The sequence below is a fragment of the Dipodomys spectabilis genome, unplaced genomic scaffold, assembly GCF_019054845.1.
Source record: "Dipodomys spectabilis isolate Male_0828 unplaced genomic scaffold, ASM1905484v1 ptg000136l, whole genome shotgun sequence".
NCBI lineage: Eukaryota > Metazoa > Chordata > Mammalia > Rodentia > Heteromyidae > Dipodomys > Dipodomys spectabilis.
Window position 1 is genome coordinate 12084408 of NW_024870813.1, and position 19579 is coordinate 12103986.

The window sequence follows — 19579 nt, forward strand, 5'->3', positions numbered from 1 at the left end:
ATGCCCTCAGCCTCCACAGATGCTTTTTAGGCTAGAGGTGTGAGTGCCCAGCACTAAAAATTCTTCTCTGCTAATAAGAAATGACATGGCAATGTGTACTGGAAAGTAAGGTAACATTAAAAGTTACTTAATCTCAGAATCCCACTTGAGGATTGATAAACTCTGGATGAGTCTGTGGTTTCTAAATGAAAAGGAAAGAAAATCTACTATAAAGCATCATGTTTTAAATGCTAGCATTTCGGGGCTGGGAAGGTGGCTCAGTGGTAGAGTGCTTGCCTTGCATGCATGAGGCCCTGGGTTCGATTCCTCAGCACCACATAAACAAAAAGAAAAAAGCCAGAAGTGGAACTGTGGCTCAAGTGTTTGAGCGCTAGCCTTGAGCTGAAGAGCTGAGGGACAGCGCACAGGCCCAGAGTTCAGGCCCCACAACCAGACCCCCCCCCCCCAAAAAAAAAAATGCTAGCATTTCCAGTAAATGAGGGCTTGAACTATCCTAGAAAATATGGAAACATTTTCCTCCACAACTCTAAGCCTATCCTTCAAGACTGGAAGTTTCACCATTCACTAATCATACTGGAAAGAGTACAATACATATTATCTACCAAGACATCCTAGACAGCGGGGAAATACTCTGTTTAAATCAGGTGTTAACTTAGTGAGTCTATAAGAAAGACTGTTACATTGGATTAGACATAGTAAATGCAATGAAGAACCAATATGGTTCTTTAAAAATAAAATGGGCTGTGAATGTGTTGTAGTGGTAGAATGCTTGCCTAGCATGCATGAGAAGCCCTGGGTTCGATTCCTCAGTTCTACATAAACAGAAAAAGCCAGAAGTGGCTCTGTGGCTCAAGTGGTAAAGTGCTAGCCTTGAGCAAAAGTAGCTCAGGGATAGCGCCCAGGCCCTGAGTTCAAGCCCCCAGGACTGGAGGAAAAATGGTTACCTCAGTGTAAAAGAGTTGAGAATTATAATAGTAAAGTTAACATGCATGTTATATAGACTTAATTTATCTATATCTAAATGAAATCTTATTGATGCCAAGAAGAGTTAAGATATAAACAACTTTACATTGCTACATGTAAAGCCCATGCTAGTTGTCTACTCTGTCCATACAGCTGAAAAGCAAATGGCATGGGCAGTGCCGCATAGGCTTAACAAGTGAAGGAGTGGGGCTCCAGTGTACTGCCACACACCCAAGATGAAGTGATTGGAAATCATGGGATGAAGAAATAGGCAGAATTATATGAAATTAAGACTGCTAAGGAGAAAGCCAAATGTTAAAATGTCATTTTAATCTGGATGATCAGCTACACCATATCTTCGCTTTTCTTTTTTTGGCAGAACTCCTTCCACTATGTCAAAGGTAGGTGTTTTATTGAAAGGGAATAGTAATTGATTAAACACTAGAGTGTCATAAATAGAGTGTCTATCAGAATAAAATAGATTTTATGTTCATATCCTCCCAGTGTCCTGCCACCCTAGTGGGTTTTTTTTTTTTTTTTTTTTTTTTTTTTTGTGGTCGTGGGGCTTGAACTCTGGGCCTGGGCGCTGTTCCTCAGCTCTTCAGCTCAAGGCGAGCGCTCTACCACTTGAGCTACAGCGCCACTTCTGGTTTTCTGAGTGGTTTATTGGAGATAAGAGTCTCATGGGCTTTCCTGCTCAGGCTGGCTTTGAACCGGCATCCTTAGATTTCAGCCTCCTTAGTAGTAAGGATTACAGGCATGAGCCATGTGCCTGGCTAGGGGTTCTTAACTGTTACTAAACCAGTAAAGTTTTTGACTATTTCAAAGTTTATTTTCTATGTAAATATAACTTTCAGTTCAATATAAAATTCAACATAGGAAGATTAGTAAGAAGGTTATCCTGGGCTACTTAGTGAGACCATGTCTCAAAGGAAACAGTCTTCACTAGAATGGTTCAACAGCATACTAGCATACAAGCAAGATTGTTGGAACATTAGGAGTTTACATGTATTCCCTATAACTACAAATAAAATGTAGGATAAATGCAAATGTGAATAACGAAATCAAAGCATGTACTACAACAAAATTTTTAAAGAAGGTCGCTAATAGTAAAAACAGGCAGAAAAAAAAAGCTGCAAAATAAAACCAATGTAAAAGCAGATCCTTAAGCTCTCTAGAAGACAAAGGTCAATATAATGGATAAACAAGATTCAACTACAGGGAACTAGCTAAAATAGTAGGACCAGGATAAAGGTTGGAAGTGAAAAGCTGGAATTACATACTCTCTCTCAAAGGAGGTTTTTGTAAAAACAAAAACAAAACAAAAAACAGGAATAATCCTAAGAATAATGGAGGAGGCCTCAAAATTTAAAAATTTACTCTAAATATATCCTAGTCAGAATACTTTAGTACCAACATACAAATAATAAGATTATTGGAATATTAATGAACTGAAAGAAAATCCTTGAAATTAGAAAAAAAGATTTTTTTGGGGGGTCTGGTCGTGGGGCCTGAACTCTGGGCCTGGGCGCTGTCCCTCAGCTCTTCAGCTCAAGGCCAGCACTCTACCACTTGAGCCACAGCACCACTTGCAGCTTTTTTCTTTTTGCTTATGTGATGCTGAGGAATCGAACCCAGGGCCTCATGCATGCAAGGCAAGTGCTCTACCACTGAGCCACCTTCCCAGCACCAAAGATTTTTTTTTTTAATGGACAAAGGACTTAGCCATTTCTCTGAAAGTACACAATGCCCAACAGACATGAAAGATAAGCCATCACTTACTCTTAAAGGAAATGCAATTCAGAATGATGATCCCAGCACTGCAATCCCTTCTCCTAAATGAGAAGTGTCTAGAATGTGTGAAAATTGGAATCTCTTTGTTCTGAAGGAGGGGTAGTGGTGGATATTAAATGTTACAGGAAAGTCCTATGAAAGACTTTAAAACTTTTACTTCCTAATCAAAAGTTAACATCCAGCATCCTATTTCTGGGCATATACTCTAAAGGAAATGAGGGACTTGAAGAGATGTATGCACCCATATTCATAGCCTCATTATTCCACAGTAGCCCTGTGAATGAACAGTGAGGAAGGAGTAGGGGATGAGAACTAAGGTATGAGGTTTCTATTTTGGGTAATGAAAATGGAAGCTGGCAAGTAAGTATGAACAGCTGATGGCAACCAGGGGGCAGACACAGTAGAACATAATTCCTGATGAGAAATTGATGTGTGCACCATTGATGATGGCATTATGCTAAGACCCAAAGGATAAATATTGTATATTCCACTTACAGTGGTATTGCATCAAATTCCTAGAAAGAAATGTTTACATGGGGCACAGGGAGAAAAGGACTGAGGGTTAGTATTAGTGGGTGCAAAGTTTCAGTTGAGAAAATAAATTTTCCAACCATAGCTGGTGATGGTTGCACAGCAATTTGAATATACCTAATGCCACCCAGAAAGTGAAGAGATTTGCATAAAAAGAAATGAATCGGGCTGGGAAGGTGGCTCAGTGTAGAGCGCTTGCCTTGCATGCATGAGGCCCTGGGTTCGATTCCTTAGCATATAAGCAAAAAGAAAAAAGCCAGAAGTGGCGCTGTGACTCAAGTGGTAGAGCGCCAGCCTTGAGCTGAAGAGCTAAGGGACAGTGCCCAGGCCCAGGCCCATAGTTCAGGCCCCACAACCAGACCCCCTAAAAAAGAAAAAAAAGAATCATCACCAAGTACCTTATGATGTGTGTGATTCTATGTGTGAAATGTCCAAGACAAGAAAGATGTATAAGGAAAGGACAATTAGAGGATGGGAGCAGATGTGTAAGGTTTCAATCTGGGTAATGAAAATGACTTAAAAGTTGTGAATACACTAAAAGCCATATAAAGGATACTTGAATTCAGTGGATTATATCTCAAAAGTTTTTAAAAAGTCTGGGAACCAACTACAGCAAAAGCAAGCAGAGGAAGGTAAGAAAGACTAGGAATAAATAGAAAATGGGTAAACTATAGAGAAACTCAAAGAAATGAAATTTGGATTTCTTAATTAAATTAATACAAATGAAAGACTTGTGGCTAACCTGGTAAAAGGAACAAAGATCAAATTGTGACTGTCAGGCATGAAAAGGACATTACTAAAAATTCTACAGATAAGCCAGGCGGTGGTGACTCATGCCTCTAATCCTACTCAACACGCTGAGATTTAGAGGACTGCCAGCCAGCCAGGCAGAGAAATCCTTGAGACTCTTATCTCCAATTATCCAGAAAAAAAGGGCTGGAGGTGTGGTTCATATTGTAAAGCAGCTGTAAGCAAGCATGCCATCAAGTCACAGTTCTGGCATACATGTACATGCACCCGCATGCACACACATGAAAGAAAAGGCAGGAGTTTGGAGAATGAGGCAAGTCTGAGCCTATCTAAAACTATCTCAAAAGCAAAAATAGTAGACAAAATAAGTGCTGGTGAGGATGTAGGATCCTTATATACTCATGTTGCTGTAAATGGAAGATGATACAACCATTTTGGAAAACTATAGTTTCTTATGAAATATACATGCACCACTTACCAAGTCTGTTACCCAAGAAAAGTGAAAACGTGAGGCATAAAACATGTGTCCTACAATTATGTGTTACTGTAACAAAGTTTGTATTCAAAAACAGGAAATTGTATGGCAGGGGAATTGTACGAGGGATGGTACAGGGAAGCTACACAGGAACATTTGAGGATATGAAAAGATTCCATGTCCTGGAGGTGATGACTCAGGTGTAGATATTTGTCAAAACCTTCTGTAATTTATTACTAAATTAAATGCGTTTTTTTTTTTTTTTAGCACTACTGGGGTTTGAACTCAGAGCTTTGTATCTGCTAAGCAGGTGCTCTATCAGTTTCTACATACACCTGCAGCTCTTTCTTTTTTTGGGGGGGGGGTCTGGTTGTGGGGCCTGAACTCTGGGCTTGGGCGCTGTCCCTCAGCTCTTCAGCTCAAGGCTAGCACACTACCACTTGAGCCACAGCGCCACTTCCGGCTTTTTTCTTTTTGCTTATGTAGTGCTGAGGAATCGAACCCAGGGCCTCATGCATGCAAGGCAAGCGCTCTACCACTGAGTCACCTTCCCAGCCCCTTTCTTGATTTTTTTTTTTAATTATTGTAAAGATACTATACAGAGGGTTACAGTTACATGAGTGAGGTAATGAGTACACTTCCTATTGAGCATTGTTACCCCCTCCATTGTTTTCCCCCTACCATCCCTTCCCTCCCTACCTTCCTCGAGGTTCTTTTTTTTTATTGTGATTAATTGATTACATAATTTCCTGAATTTCACAGTATTGTGGAATAATGATGCTCATTTAAAGTCACAAGTTCATTCTAACTTTCCTGGAGCAAATTGTCTATCACAGTCTATAACATATAACAGTGTTCACATGTTATACACCATACATGTGATCAGCAGCATGGGGATATTTAGTAGTGGTTCGACCAGATGAGTGGGAGTTCTTTGTTTCTTAAGTCCTGTTAGTTTTGTCGTATCACCTGACATTTTGGATTTAGCATCCACTTATCAGGGAGACCATGTACCGTATGTCTCTTTGCTCTTGGCTTACCTCACTCAACATGATTTCTTCTAGCTCCATCCATTTCCCTGCAAATGCCATTATTTTGTCCTTTCTAATGGCTGCATAATATTCCATTGTGTATAGATACCACAATTTTTGGATCCATTCATCTGTGGTGGGGCATCTGGGTTATTTCCATATCCTAGCTATTGTGAACAGTGCTGCAATAAACATGGAGGTGCACGTGTCCTTGTATATTGGTTCCTGTTGTTCAGGGTAGATGCCTAGAAGTGGTATGACTGGGTCGTAAGGGAGGTCAATCTTTCTTTTCTTTCTTTTTTTAAACCAGTCCTGAAGCTTGAACTCAGGGCCTGGGTACTGTCTCTGGGCATCTTTGTGCTCAAGGCTAGTGTTCTAGCACTTGAACCCCAAGCCACTTCCAGCTTTTCCTGAGCTTATTGGAAATAAGCATTTCAGGGACTTTCTCGCTTGGGCTGCCTTTGAACTGCAATCCTCAAATCTCAGACTCCTGAGTAGTTGAAATTATAGGTGTGAACCAGGGCACCCAGCTGCTTTGTTTATTTTTGCCAGTCCTGGGGCTTGAACTCAGAGCCTGGGCACTGTCCCTGAGCTTTGTTTACTCAAGGCTAGCACTCTACAATTGAACCACATGTAGTGGCTTTTTCTGTGTATGTGGTACTGAGGAATCAAACCCAGGGCTTCATGCATGCTAGGAAAGCACTCTACTTCTAAGCCACATTCTCAGCCCGCCCCAGCTTTACTTATTTTTGAGACAGGGTCTTGATTTTTTTTCCCCCAAGCCAACCTGGACCATGAGCATCTTATTTATTCTTCCTGCCATAACTGAGATAAAATAATTCTATTAAGATAGGGTCTCATAACCTATTGGCTCCCAGCTGGTCTGGAATTACGAACCTCCAATCTCAGTCTTCCTAGTGGCTAGGATTCCAGGTGTGAGCCACTAGCAGCTAGTGTGTATACATTTTATTCTATGAAAAATAGCAAAGTCTATTTTTTAATAAAAATTAACAAATTTAGCCAGGTGCTGGTGGTGCATGTCTATAATCCTAGCTACTCAGTAAGTTGAAATATGAGGGTCACAGTTTGAAGTCAATTTGAGCAAGAAAGTTTATGAGACTCTTATTTCCAATTAACCAGCAAAAAGCCAGAAGGAGAGTTGTGGGGCTCAATAGTAGTGCCAGCAAAGAGCAAAAAAGCCAAGAGACAGTGTTCCAAGTTTAAGTCCTGGTACTGTTGCACACACACACACACAAACACATATAGACACACAAAAATTAGCAAACCATTGATCAATACCAACCATGAAGGAAAAAGATCATAATATTTTGTTTGTACCAAGACTGTAAGAATGGCTTACTATTTTATATACCTAATAAAATCCACAACACTAGCAGATATATTATTAAGAAAATATATTTAACATTTGTATAAAGTCAAACAACTTGAAACTAGAAGGGAACTTCCTTAATTGGATAAGTGCTAACTGCTATCAACTTCTAGCAAGTCACACACTTCACTGTGAAATTAATTTTGAAACTGTGAAATTAATTTTGAAACATATTGATTCATGCCAGAAGGTCAAGTGCATGCCAGCACTCTTTTCTATTTGGAATGGTTCTGGAGGTGCTGCCAAGTGTAGTAAGAGATGTACAGGGCTGCTATTCCCTGATGGCTTCAGAAAAGCAGTAAACAAAAGAACTTCACAGAAAAGATGCTTCACAAGAGGAAGGAGGCAACATGGGTATCTGCTACTGAGCTCTCATCTTTCCTGCTGACACCTACCCTCTCACGTAACTGTTAGGTTTTTAAAAAGAGGTAGCCAAGTAAGAACCATACCACACACGTGGTATTCAGGTAAGGGGTAGGTTTATTCATCGTTCTGGCTGGTACCAGGCCATGTTGGCCCTCCATGGGGAAAGGTGGGAAAGACCTGGGAAAAAGAGCATCTGGGCCTGGGCTAGGCCTTATCTAGGGTATGGGCGGAGAAAGGTGTGGCCACATCAAATTCAGATGTGACCTCAGCGCATGCAGATGTGACCTCTTCCAGGTGTGCCAGTTGCCTAGGTAACGCACGTACTGGGCGGAGACTTTGCTGTGAGGAGGGTGGAGTCTGCTCGCCATCCAGGAGCGGACCTTACATTCTAGCCTTTTAATAATCATGAAATAGGGCCCCCCACAGTATAACCCCTGCTTTCACTGTATTTGATGTCGGTGTAATTTGTGGAGGGGAAGGGGAAAAACAAATCGTTTAAATAGGGATACAGGTGGACCCATTGCAACAATGAGATGAATGAGATGTACAAGTCGTTATGTCGAAAACTTTACAACTTTGGTGCGGGGGGGGGGGGGGGGGGGCGCGGGGCGGGGCGGGGAGGATTGGGGGGGGCAGGGGGAGGATGGGAAGGGATGGGAAGGGGAAACAAAGGAGGAGGCTACAATGCTTGATAAGAAATGCACTCATTATCTTGCCCATGTAATTGTAACCCCTCTCTACAGTATTTTCACAATAAAAAAAAAAAAAAAGAAAAAAATCATGAAATAGGGCACAGATTTTCTGTGGCTACTTCCTGCTGACAAGGAGCATCGACAATAGGGGTAAAAGGCTGGAATTTGGTCCCCTCCCAGAGAAGGCAGTGAGCAGCAGCTGTCCCTTGGTGGTGTGAGTCCTTAGATGAAGTCTGGAGAAAGTCTCATGAGGCATTGAGGGGCTGGAAAAAAATACTAGAGAGCAAATAAATGGCAAGAGGAAGATCCTTACTCAGGCAGGCAAGCCCACCTAGTCTCTGGAGTGACAGAGCCCACCGCAACAAAGTTGTTAACAAAGAAGCAACTTTATTGAGAAGGTTCCTACACTGACCGGCCAGGGCTGCTGCACAGGCTCGGGAGCTGATACTGCAACCCTGAGCAGCCCCCATTCTTTGGGTTTTAAAGGCAAAATCCATGAGATTGAGCCTGGTCACACGAAGGTGACCAATGGGATTGTACCACACAAAAGGATTGTACAGTCATACCAGACCACACACAGGTGGCCAATAGGTGGAGTTTAAGCTCAAGGCAAGCGCTCTTCCTGTTTTCTGGTGGTTTATTGGAGATAGGAGTCTCATGGTCACTCCTCCTCAGGCTGGATTTGAACCGTGATCTTCAGATCTCAGCCTCCTGATTAGCTAGGATTACAGGCATGAGCCACCAGCGCTCAGCTATGCCCAATATTTTAGAGTCATGTAGTCAGTACCAGAATACACAACACAAACCAAAAAAGGCAAAACTCAAAATGTAAAATTTTGACAACAATATTTAGACATCTTTGCTAACAAAGCACATCAGATGGTTGGGCCTCAGTTATCAGGGCCTGTGAAAAGAGCAACTTGTTAGCAAGGCACCTTAGAATAGATGGATGGAGTAGTAAGCGTGGTGGAAAGTTAAGGGTCAGATGGGGCGAAACTCTTAACCCACCATGCGGTCAAGATGGTGAACTCAAGATGGCGAATTTCTGAAAAAAATATGCAAAGAAACCCTGAACAAAAGGCAACTCTGACAATTTCAAACCTAGAATGACTAGCCTTTGAGAGGGAACTTAGAGGGGGGTCCCTGGGACCCAACCTGCATCACACTCTTCAGGGCAAAGGCAAAATGTTGTAGAAAAGAGAAAGGGAGAGATAGGGAAAGTTAGACATGACTGGCAGAGAGAGCAAAGAGCCTGAAAGTAAACAGACTTCTGACCATTTACCATTGCAGTGGCAAAAACTGTTTAAAACTGAGAATGACATAAAAATGAGGTGCTCTGGCTTTCCAAGGAGTGCAGGAGGCATCTCAAAGGGGTTTCATGGCTCAGGCGTGACTCACAGCACCTCATTAAATGTGTAGGAGAGTCAGTCTGGTGAGTGAAGGAGAGCTGACCAGGCAGAAGCGGCGTCCCGACTTCCCCCAGAGCCCTCTAGAGAGAAATGGCCAAGCCCCCAACACCAAGCGTCCTTGGCTTCAGAAGTGACCGGCCTTTCAGCTAAAGGCTGTAGGAGCTCTCTGGCGTGGCGCCACATCTGAACAGAGACTGAGCAACAGAGAGCTGTAGAGAGTAGTTTCACTCACCAGAGTAGAGAAGTGGTGTGGACGTGGATGTGAAGTCCAGCAATGGTATCGATGCGCTGTGTCCGCAGCAGACAGACAGTTTCGCAAAAGGCCGTCAGAACTGTGGGTATTCCTCAGAGCAAAAAAAGCGGGGGGGGGGGGGGAACAAAACAAAACAAAACAAAACAAACAAAAAAACCGGAGAGCAATCCCACCTATCCTGACTTTAAGCCCTTCCCAGGTTTTGGCACCATTTATGATAGGTTTTGAAAAAGAGGTAGCCGAGTAAGAACAGCACCACACACGTGGTATTCAGGTAAGGGGTAGGTTTATTCATCGTTCTGGCTGGCACCAGGCCATGTTGGCCCTCCACGTGGTTGGGAAAGACCTAGGAAAGAGGGCGTCTGGGCCTGGGCTAGGCCTTATCTAGGGTTACTGGTGGAGAAAGGTGTGGCCACATCAAATTCAGATGTGACCTCAGCGCATGCAGATGTGACCTCTTCCAGGTGTGCCAGTTGCCTAGGTAATGCACGTACTGGGCGGAGACTTTGCTGTGAGGAGGGTGGAGTCTGCTCACCACCCAGGAGCGGACCTTACAATAACCACCCTTCACCACGACTGACTTCTATACCTACAGCAAGTAGCCTTCACAACCCTGAACCCCGATGCAGAAGTCACAGTGAAAGATCACCAACTTCATCAGTAAACAACACAGGTCATTCTCAAATACCAACAATGATTCAGTGAAGGACTTGAGAGTGAAGAATGGCCAAAGCATTCATTAAAGCAATGTTGACAGAAATGGCTGATTAAATAAGAGCCTTCAAAAAGCAAGATAAATTCCAAGCGAAATTTGACAAGAAAATACAGACAGCTAAAGGAACTACAGAAGGAAATACAGGAGATGAAAAGGGAATCAGTAGAGAGGAAAAACATGAAGAGCTCAGTCATCCTAATGCAAAATACAGTTGAAAGTCTAGGAAATATAACAAAAGTTGAAAACAGGGTATTGGGTTGAAATTAGAGGAATTAGATCAAGGGTATTGAAAAAACAGGAGATGCCAAGAGGACATGCAAGAACTTGTGGACTCTGACAAAAGATCAAGTCTACATATGATGGGAAGAGATGAAGTAGAAGAATTAAAAACTAAAGGCAGGGGAAAGGAGTGACATTGTCATCCCTCCCAAAATAAAAAAAGAAAGAAATGTACTTATTGCCTGACATATAGAATAGTATCTCACCTATACAATGCCTTAATAATAAAATTATATGTGTGTATATATATATATATATAATATGTGTGTGCATATATATATATATATATATATATATATATATATATATATATATATATACTCTGAAGGTATTGAGAACCTATTCAACAAAATAGAAAACTTCCCCAACCTCAAGAAAGAATTTCACCCATCTGACAGAGGCATACATACAGCACTCCAATCAGACAAGACCAGAGAAGAAACACCCTTTGACATACTGTAGTTAAAACTGACTAACAAAGTAAGGATTCATATTGAAGTCAGCAAACTCAAAGATGGAATTCTCTTACAATGGGAATAAGGTTAGAATAACTGCAGATTTCTCATTGCAAACTCTAAATGCAAGGAGAGCCTGGAATGATAATTTAAGGACTGCAGTACAGCTAGCAACATAAACTAGTGTACCCAGCAAAGCTATCATTCACAACTGATAGAGAAACTAAAACCTTCTATGATAAAAACTAAAGGAATTCATGATCCCTGAAGGGAAGCGTAGCCTCAGAAGAAGACAATCAAAATAAAAAAATATATACCTATGAATAAGCATGACTAGAAGATTAGTAAAACAGGAAGAGAAAAGCAAGCACCACAAAAACAAAATGTCAGGAAACCTGGCATACGTCTCAATAGTAACATGAAATGCCAGTGGGCTCAACTCTCCAATCAAAAGGTATAGAGCAGCAAGCCGGGTGCTGGTGGCTCACACCTGTAATCCTAGCTACTCAGGAGGCTGAGATCTGAGGATCACTGTTCAAAGCCAGCCCAGGCAGGAAAGTCCTTGAGACTCTTACCTCCAATGAACCACCAGAAAACTAGAAGTGGCCCTGTGGCTTAAGTGGTAGAGTGCTTGCCTTGAGTTGAAGAGGTGAATGACAGTGTCCAGGTCCAGATTTCAAGCCCCATGACCAACAACAAAACAACAACAACAACAAAACAGCCAACCATTTGCTGTCTAAATAAAACAAGTTCCTGTCAAAAGATAAAAACAAATTACAGGGCTGGGAAGGTGGCTCAGTGGTAGAGCGCTTGCCTTGCATGCCTGAGGCCCTGGGTTTGATTCCTCAGCACCACATAAGCAAAAAGAAAAAAAAAAAGCCGGAAGTGGCGCTGTGACTCAAGTGGTAGAGCGCTAGCCTTGAGCTGAAGAGCTGAGGGACAGTGTCCAGGCCCAGAGTTCAGGCCCCACAACTGGACCCCCCCCCAAAAAAAAAAACCAAGAAATTACAAGTGAAGGGATGGAAAAAGACCTTTGAAGCAAATGAAATCTTGCAAAAATATAGATGTAGCCATATTGATATCTGATAAAATAGACTTCAGGCTAAAGTAAGAACAAAGGAAATAATCTTCAAAGAAGAAAATAAAGAAAATAAAGTGCACCTAACAGTGGCACACCCAAATACGCTAAACAAACACTTTTAGACACACACTAACTGATAGATTCCAACACAGTAATAGTGGAAATCTTTTTGTTGGTGGTGGTGGTCCTGGGGCTTGAATTCAGGGCCTGGGCACTGTCCCTGAGCTCTTTTGCTCAAGGCTAGCACTCTACCACTTGAGCCACTGTGCTACTTCTGGTTTTTGAATGGTTTATTGGAGATGAGTCTCATGGCCTTTCTTTTCTGGGCTAGCTTTGAACTTCCATCCTCAGATCTCAGCATCCAGAGTAGCTAGGATTACAGGTGTGAGCCACTGGAGCCTGGCTATTGTGGGAGTCAACACTACACTCCCACCAAAGGACAGGTCAACCAAACAAACAAAAGAGAAGCAAAGAAAACTCTGCACTCAATAACACCATAACTCAAGTGGATTTAGTAGCCTTCTACAGAGTATCTCACCCAGTAACCACACAATACACATTCTTCTCAGCAGCTCCTGAAACATTTTCCAAAATAGATTATATTTTAGGACTTTCAAGGCTGAGCAACTATAAAAAAGAATTGCTATACTTCCCTATATCCTATCTGCTTACAATGGAATTAAGCTAGAATAAAAGATTCTATAGAAAACAAACACATGGCGATAGAACAACACCCTGATGAAAAACAGCTGGGTCACTGAGGAAAATAAAGAAATAAAAACATTCCTGCAATCCAATGAAAATAACAGCACATCCTAGCAGAACCTCTGGGATACAGCAAAAAGTGTTGAGAGGAAAAGTCTATAGTTCTAAGCACCTACATAAAAATAGAAATCACTCAAGTAAATAAACTTATGATGCAATTCAAACTTCTAGAAATACAGAAATAAACCAAACCAAAGACTACAAGGTAGAGAAAGATGGTTAAAAACCAGGATAGAAATGAATGAATTAGAGACTAAAACATTATACATAGAATCAATGGCAAAGAGTTTGTTCTTTGAAAAAATTTAACCAAAAAAAAAAAAGAGTCCCAAATTAAAAAAAATAGATGAAAAAGAAAACAACACAACAAATACTCAAGAAATCTGAATGGCTATGAGAGACTACTTTAAAACCCATGTGGAAGAGATAAGGTTTGAGAGGGATACAAGCAGCTAAACTGATATAAATCACTTCAACAGGCCCTTAACATGCAGTGAGATTGAGGAAGCAATCAAGAGGCTCCCAACAAGGAAAAACCCAGGTCCCAGCAGATTTGCAGTTGAATTCTATAAGGCCTTAAAAAAAGCACTAACATTAGTACTCCTAAAACTTTCCCATGAAATAGAAATGGAAGAATTATTACCAAACTCATTCTATGAAGCTAGCATTACATTCATCCCCAAACCAGGCAGGAACCCAAGAAAAAAGATCACTACAGACCATTCTCTTTGATGAACACATGTGAAACTCCTTAATAAAACACTTGGTAATTCAAATTCAACAACTAATAAACCAATTAAAAAAACCACCATTCACTACGAATGGTTTCATCCCAGAGATGCAAGGCTGTTTCAATATATAAGTGAAACAATAAACCTAATATACCACATTAACAGAGCCAAAGACAAGAATCTCATGATCATCTCAATAGATGCAGAAAAAGCCTTTGATAAAATCCAACATGTGTTTATGATAAGAGCTCTGGAGAAGCTAGGAACAAGGAACATACCTCAACATAGTAAAGGCTATCTATTTCAAACCAACAGCCACTATCATACTAAATGATGAAAAACTAAAACCATTTCCTGTAAAATCAGGAAGACAAGGATGTCATCTCGCTCTACTCCTTTTCAGCATAATGCTGGAATTCCTAGACAGAGCAACAAGGCCAGAGAAAAATATGCAAGGGATCCAAACAGAGAAAGAAGTCAAAACATCCCTATTTGCAGATGATCCATTACCTAAAGGACTGTACCCCCGTGCTTCTAAAACTGGTCAATAACTTTGACAAAGTAGCAGAATAAAAAAAATTAACTCACAAGTCGTTATGTCGAAAACGAACTTTACCACTTTGGTGGGGGGGGGAGGAGAATTGAGTGGGTGGGGGGAGGATGGGAAGGGATGGGAAGGGGAAACAAACGAGGAGGCTACAATGCTTGATAAGAAATGTACTAATTAGGGGCTGGGAAGGTGGCTCAGTGGTAGAGCACTTGCCTTGCGGGTTCGATTCCTCAGCATCACATAAGCAAAAAGAAAAAAAGCAGGAAGTGGTGCTGTGGCTCAAGTGGTAGAGGGCTAGCCTTGAGCTGAAGAGCTGAGGGTCGGCGCCCAGGCCCAGAGTTCAAGCCCCACCACCGGACCAAAAAAAAAAAAAAAAAAAAGAAATGTACTCATTATCTTGCCCATGTAATTGAAACCCCTCTGTACAGTATTTTCACAATAAAAAAATTAACTCACAAAAATCAGTAGCTTTTTTGTATACCAACAATGTGCAGACAGAGGGGAAATCAAGAAAATAATTGCCGTAGCCTTTTTAAAAAAATTTAAGAATAAGCTGAGCGTTGGTGGCTCATGCCTGTAGTGCTAGCTACTCAGGAGGCTGAGATCTGAGAATCGGGGTTCAAAGCCAGCCTGGGCAGGAAAGACCGTGAGACTCCTTTCTCCAATAATCCACTAGAAAACCGGAAGTGGCGCTGTAGCTCAAGAGAAGCACTGAGAGACAGCGCCCAGGCCCAGAGTTCAAGCCCCACACAGACCAAAAAACAAAAAAATTAAGAATAAACCTAACCAAAAGGGTGAAGGAACTCTCTTGTGAAAACTATGAAGTTCTTTAGTAGACAGATCTCCTACATTATGGAGTGACATAATTAATATAGCAAAAATAGCCATATTGCCAAATCCAACTCAATAGCCATCAAAATCTCAATGATGATCTTCACTCAGAGGAAAAAAAATCCAAAAGTTCATAGAGAACCACAAAAATCCCCAAACAGCTAAAGCAATTTTAGGCAAAAAAAAAAAAACAAAATAAAACAAAAAACTGGAGGGCTCAAAATTTCAGACCTCTAACCTTACTACAGGGCTATAATAACAAAACCAGCTTGGTGCTGGCAGAAAACTAGGCCTAAAGACCAATAAAATAGGCTGGAAGATCCAGAAACCCATGGGCTTATAGTCATCTTATCGACACTCGACAATGGAGCCAAAACTGTAGGATAGGAAAAATACAGCCTCTTCAACTAATGGTCTTGGGAAAACTGAACATTCATATGTAGAAGACGGAAATTGGATCCCTGTCACCTTGCACTAAGGTCAACTCAAAATGGATCAAACAGCTCAATGTTAGACTTGAAACACCAATACTGCTACCAAGAGGAGGAGAAACATCAGAATTTATTGGTATAGGCAGGAAATTTCTGAGAATTCCAGGGTTTCAGCAAATAGAGAAACTTGATAAATGGGATTACATCAGAGTAAAAAACTTCTGCACACATTATTTACCATAGCTAAGATATGGAACCAACCCAGATGCCCCTCAGTAGATGAATGGATCAAGAAGATGTGGTATATATACACAATGGAATTCTATGCCTCCATCAGAAAGAATGACATTGCCCCATTTGTTAGGAAATGGAAAGGCTTGGAAAAAATTATATTAAGTGAAGTAAGCCAGGCCCAAAGAAACATAGGTCCCATGGTTTCCCTTATTTGCAATATCTAGTATAGGTATGAGTCAAGCAGAAAAAGTCAGAGAATGTGATGTTAGGAAAACGAACCCTCAAATATGTATTTTAATGTTTTTGTTTCATTCATGCATGTGTTTCTAACGCATTTATAATATTATTTCTTTGTTGCTTTGTATGTCCCTCCCCCACAGTGTAACCCCCGCTTTCACTATATTTGATGTCAGTATAACATGTGGAGGAGACGGGGACAAACAAGTCGTTTAAGGATTCAGGTGGACCTGTTGCAACAATGAGAAGTACAAAATGTCATGTCAAAACCAGCTTTACAATGTCGGTGGGGGGGAGGGAGGGGGGGGTATGATTGGGTGGGGGGGAGGGGGGAGGCTGGGAAGGGAGGTGAAGGGTAAACAAAGGAGGAGGCTGCAATGCTTGGTAAGAAATGTATGCATTTTCCTGCCCATGTAATTGTAACCCCTCTGTACAGTATGTTCTCAAATAAAATAAAATAAAATAATAAAAAAAAAAAAAAAAAAAAAACTTCTGCACAGCAAAGGACACAGTTACTAAGCTAAAAAGGCAGCTGATTGAAGATCTTCACCAGCTAAACATTCAACAAGTGCTTAATATCCAGAATATACAAAGAGCTCAAGAAATGATCAATTAACTCAGGAGGAAATTTCAACATCCCTGGCCATAAAGAAAATGCAAATCAAAACATTGAGATGCCACCTCACCCATGTAAGATTGGCCAGCAGTGTGAATGTGAATAATACCAAATGCTGGCAGGAATGGGGGTGGGGAGGAACCCTTTTGCACAGTTGGTGGGAACATAAACTAGTATAACCTACTCTTGAAGGCAGTTTGGAGTTTCTCATAAAACTACACATTGATGTTCCCTACAACCAGCCATACCACTCCTGGCCATCTACCTAAAGCACCACAAGCCAGGATACCATAAAGACACTTGCATATCCATGTTCATTGCTGCACTATTCACAATAGCCAAGTTATGGAAACAACCCAGATTCCCCGCAATAGATGAGTAGATCCAAAAAATGTTCTACATATACAAGATAGAATTTACTCATTCATTAGAAATATGTCATTTCTGCTGGGCACGGGTTGCTCACGCCTGTAATCCTTACCATTCAGGAGGTTGAGATTTGAGGACCACGGTTCAAAGGCAGCCTGGGCAGGAAAGTCCCTTAGACTGTTATCTCCAATTGCTGTGGCTCAAGTGGTAGAGCACTAGCCTTGAGCTGAAGAGCTGAGGGACAAAGCCCAGGCTCAGAGTTCAGGCCTCACGAGGAGGAGAGGAGGAGGAGGAGGAGGAGGAGGAGGAGGAGGAGGAGGAGGAGGAGGAGGAGGAGGAGGAGGAGGAGGAGGAGGAGGAGGAGGAGGAGGAGGAGGAGGAGGAGGAGGAGGAGGAGGAGGAGGAGGAGGAGGAGGAGGAGGAGGAGGGAAAGAAAGAAAGAAAGAAAGAAAGAGAAAGAAAGAAAGAAAGAAAGAAAGAAAGAAAGAAAGAAAGAAAGAAAGAAAGAAAGAAAGATGTCATTTCTAGGAAAATGGATGAACCTTGAAAATGTGAAGTAGGTAGGCTCAGAGAGACAGTGCATGTTCTCTCTCTCATATATGGAAACTAGATATATGATAAGGTATTCAGGGATTTATGCATATACACACACTGAATAATGGATGAATGGTTTAACAAATACCAGAAGTGGAAACATGTTCTGGGTTTTGTGGGGAGTAGGGGGTACACAGGAATGGAGGGAGGTAGAGTGAGCAAATGCTGTCATTATATTCAATGTACACTATATAAAAAATGACTTTGTAACTTGAGGGTAGGGACTGGAGGGAGAAGATGGAGAACATAGAAAGGGTGACATTGATAAATATGCATTATATTCATAATCTGACCGCTGGAGTTGAAACCTGCGTACTACTACTTAATAAGATGGCATACAAAAAAAAGCCAGAAGTGGAGCTGTGACTCAAGAGGTAAAGCACCAACTTTGAGTAAAAAAAGCTCAGGGATAGCACCTAAGCCCTGAGTTCAAGTCCCAGGACCATGACCAGACAGACAGACAGATAGACACACACACACACACACACACACACACACACACACACACACACAGAGTTATCAGCAGTTAATAGTCTTATCCATCAAAAGAGATCCTCATCAGAAGTTTCCCTGTATTTGCAACTTGTAAGGTTGGGTATAGAGAAAAATCACATAGTATCAGGTTTAGAAAATGTTGTGGAAGTAGAGATAAAATGTTACATTATCAGGAGAGAAAGATGATTTCTAGCTTTGGGGTCCAGTGGTGGTTGAAAGGTGCTGAGGGGTGGGGAAGGCAGGGGTGTTGAGAGATGAGGTCTTCTCAGAATGCAAACAAGGCATTAAAACTGGAAGGCAATGGACAAAGCAGTTTAAACTTGGGAATTGACCAGTGAACAGCAAAAAGGCTAGGAAGAAAACCCATGGGAAATGAGGTCAGGAGAAAGAGTCAGATTGTTAAATTGCTTTAGTCCTTGAGGAAGAAGTCCCACTTGACTTGGAAAGCCAGAGGGAAGAATGGATGTTTACTGGGCAGGGAGAAAGAACTGTGTGTGTGGTGCCTTTGGTAGCACAATTTATAAACTAAGTCAAAAGCCTGCCGTCATGTAGGGAGGCTCAGTCAGCTCACCTGCAGCACAAGGAAATCCCGCATGGGGACGGGGTAAAGGAATGCCTACCATGGAAGCCACCATGCTCCAAGCTCACCCTTTCTCCAGAGCCTCCATCTGCATGGATAACTTTAAAAATAAACATTAGCCAGGCACCAGAGGTTCATGTCTGGAATCCTAGCTAGCTACTTAGAAGGCTGAAATTGGGAGGATAGCAGTTCAAGGCCAGCCAGAGTAGAAAAGTTTGCTAAATTCCATCCCCCAAATAACCAGCAAAACACAGCACTGAAGGTATGGCAGAAGTAGTAAAATGCCAGCTGAGTTCAACTCACAGCAGTACTAATAAATATTAAACTAGCTGTTGGTGGCTCATGCCTGTAATCCTAGCTACTGGGAAAGCAGACATTGAGAGGATCATAACTTGAGACTGGCCCAGGCAAAAAAGTTCACAAGACCCCATATCAACAGAAAAAAACTAGGCATGGTGTTATGGACTTATCATTCCAGCTCTGATGGAAATCATGCATACAAGGATTGCTAATAAAATAAAGAGCACTGCGATCCAGGCTGACCTAGGTAAAACAGAGTCTATCTCCCAAATAACCAAGGCAGGGACTGGGAAGGTGGCTCAGTGGTAGAGTGCTTGCCTTGCATGCATGAGGCCCTGGGTTCGATTCCTTAGCACCACATAAGCAAAAAAGAAAAAAATCCGGAAATGGTGCTGTGGCTCAAGTGGTAGAGCCCAGGCCCAGAGTTCAGGCCCCACGACCGGATCAAACAACAACAACAACAACAAAAAAAAATCACCCAAATAACCAAGGCATAAAGGGCTGGAAGCATGGCTTAAGTGGTAGAGTGCCCACTTAAGCAAGCATGAAGCACTGAATCCAAGCCTTAGTGCTACCAAAGGCAAAAAGAGATAAATAGTTCATTGCCTGAAAAGGAGATGCCTGACCTTAACCCTTTTAACCAGGGCAAGAAGTCACATAAC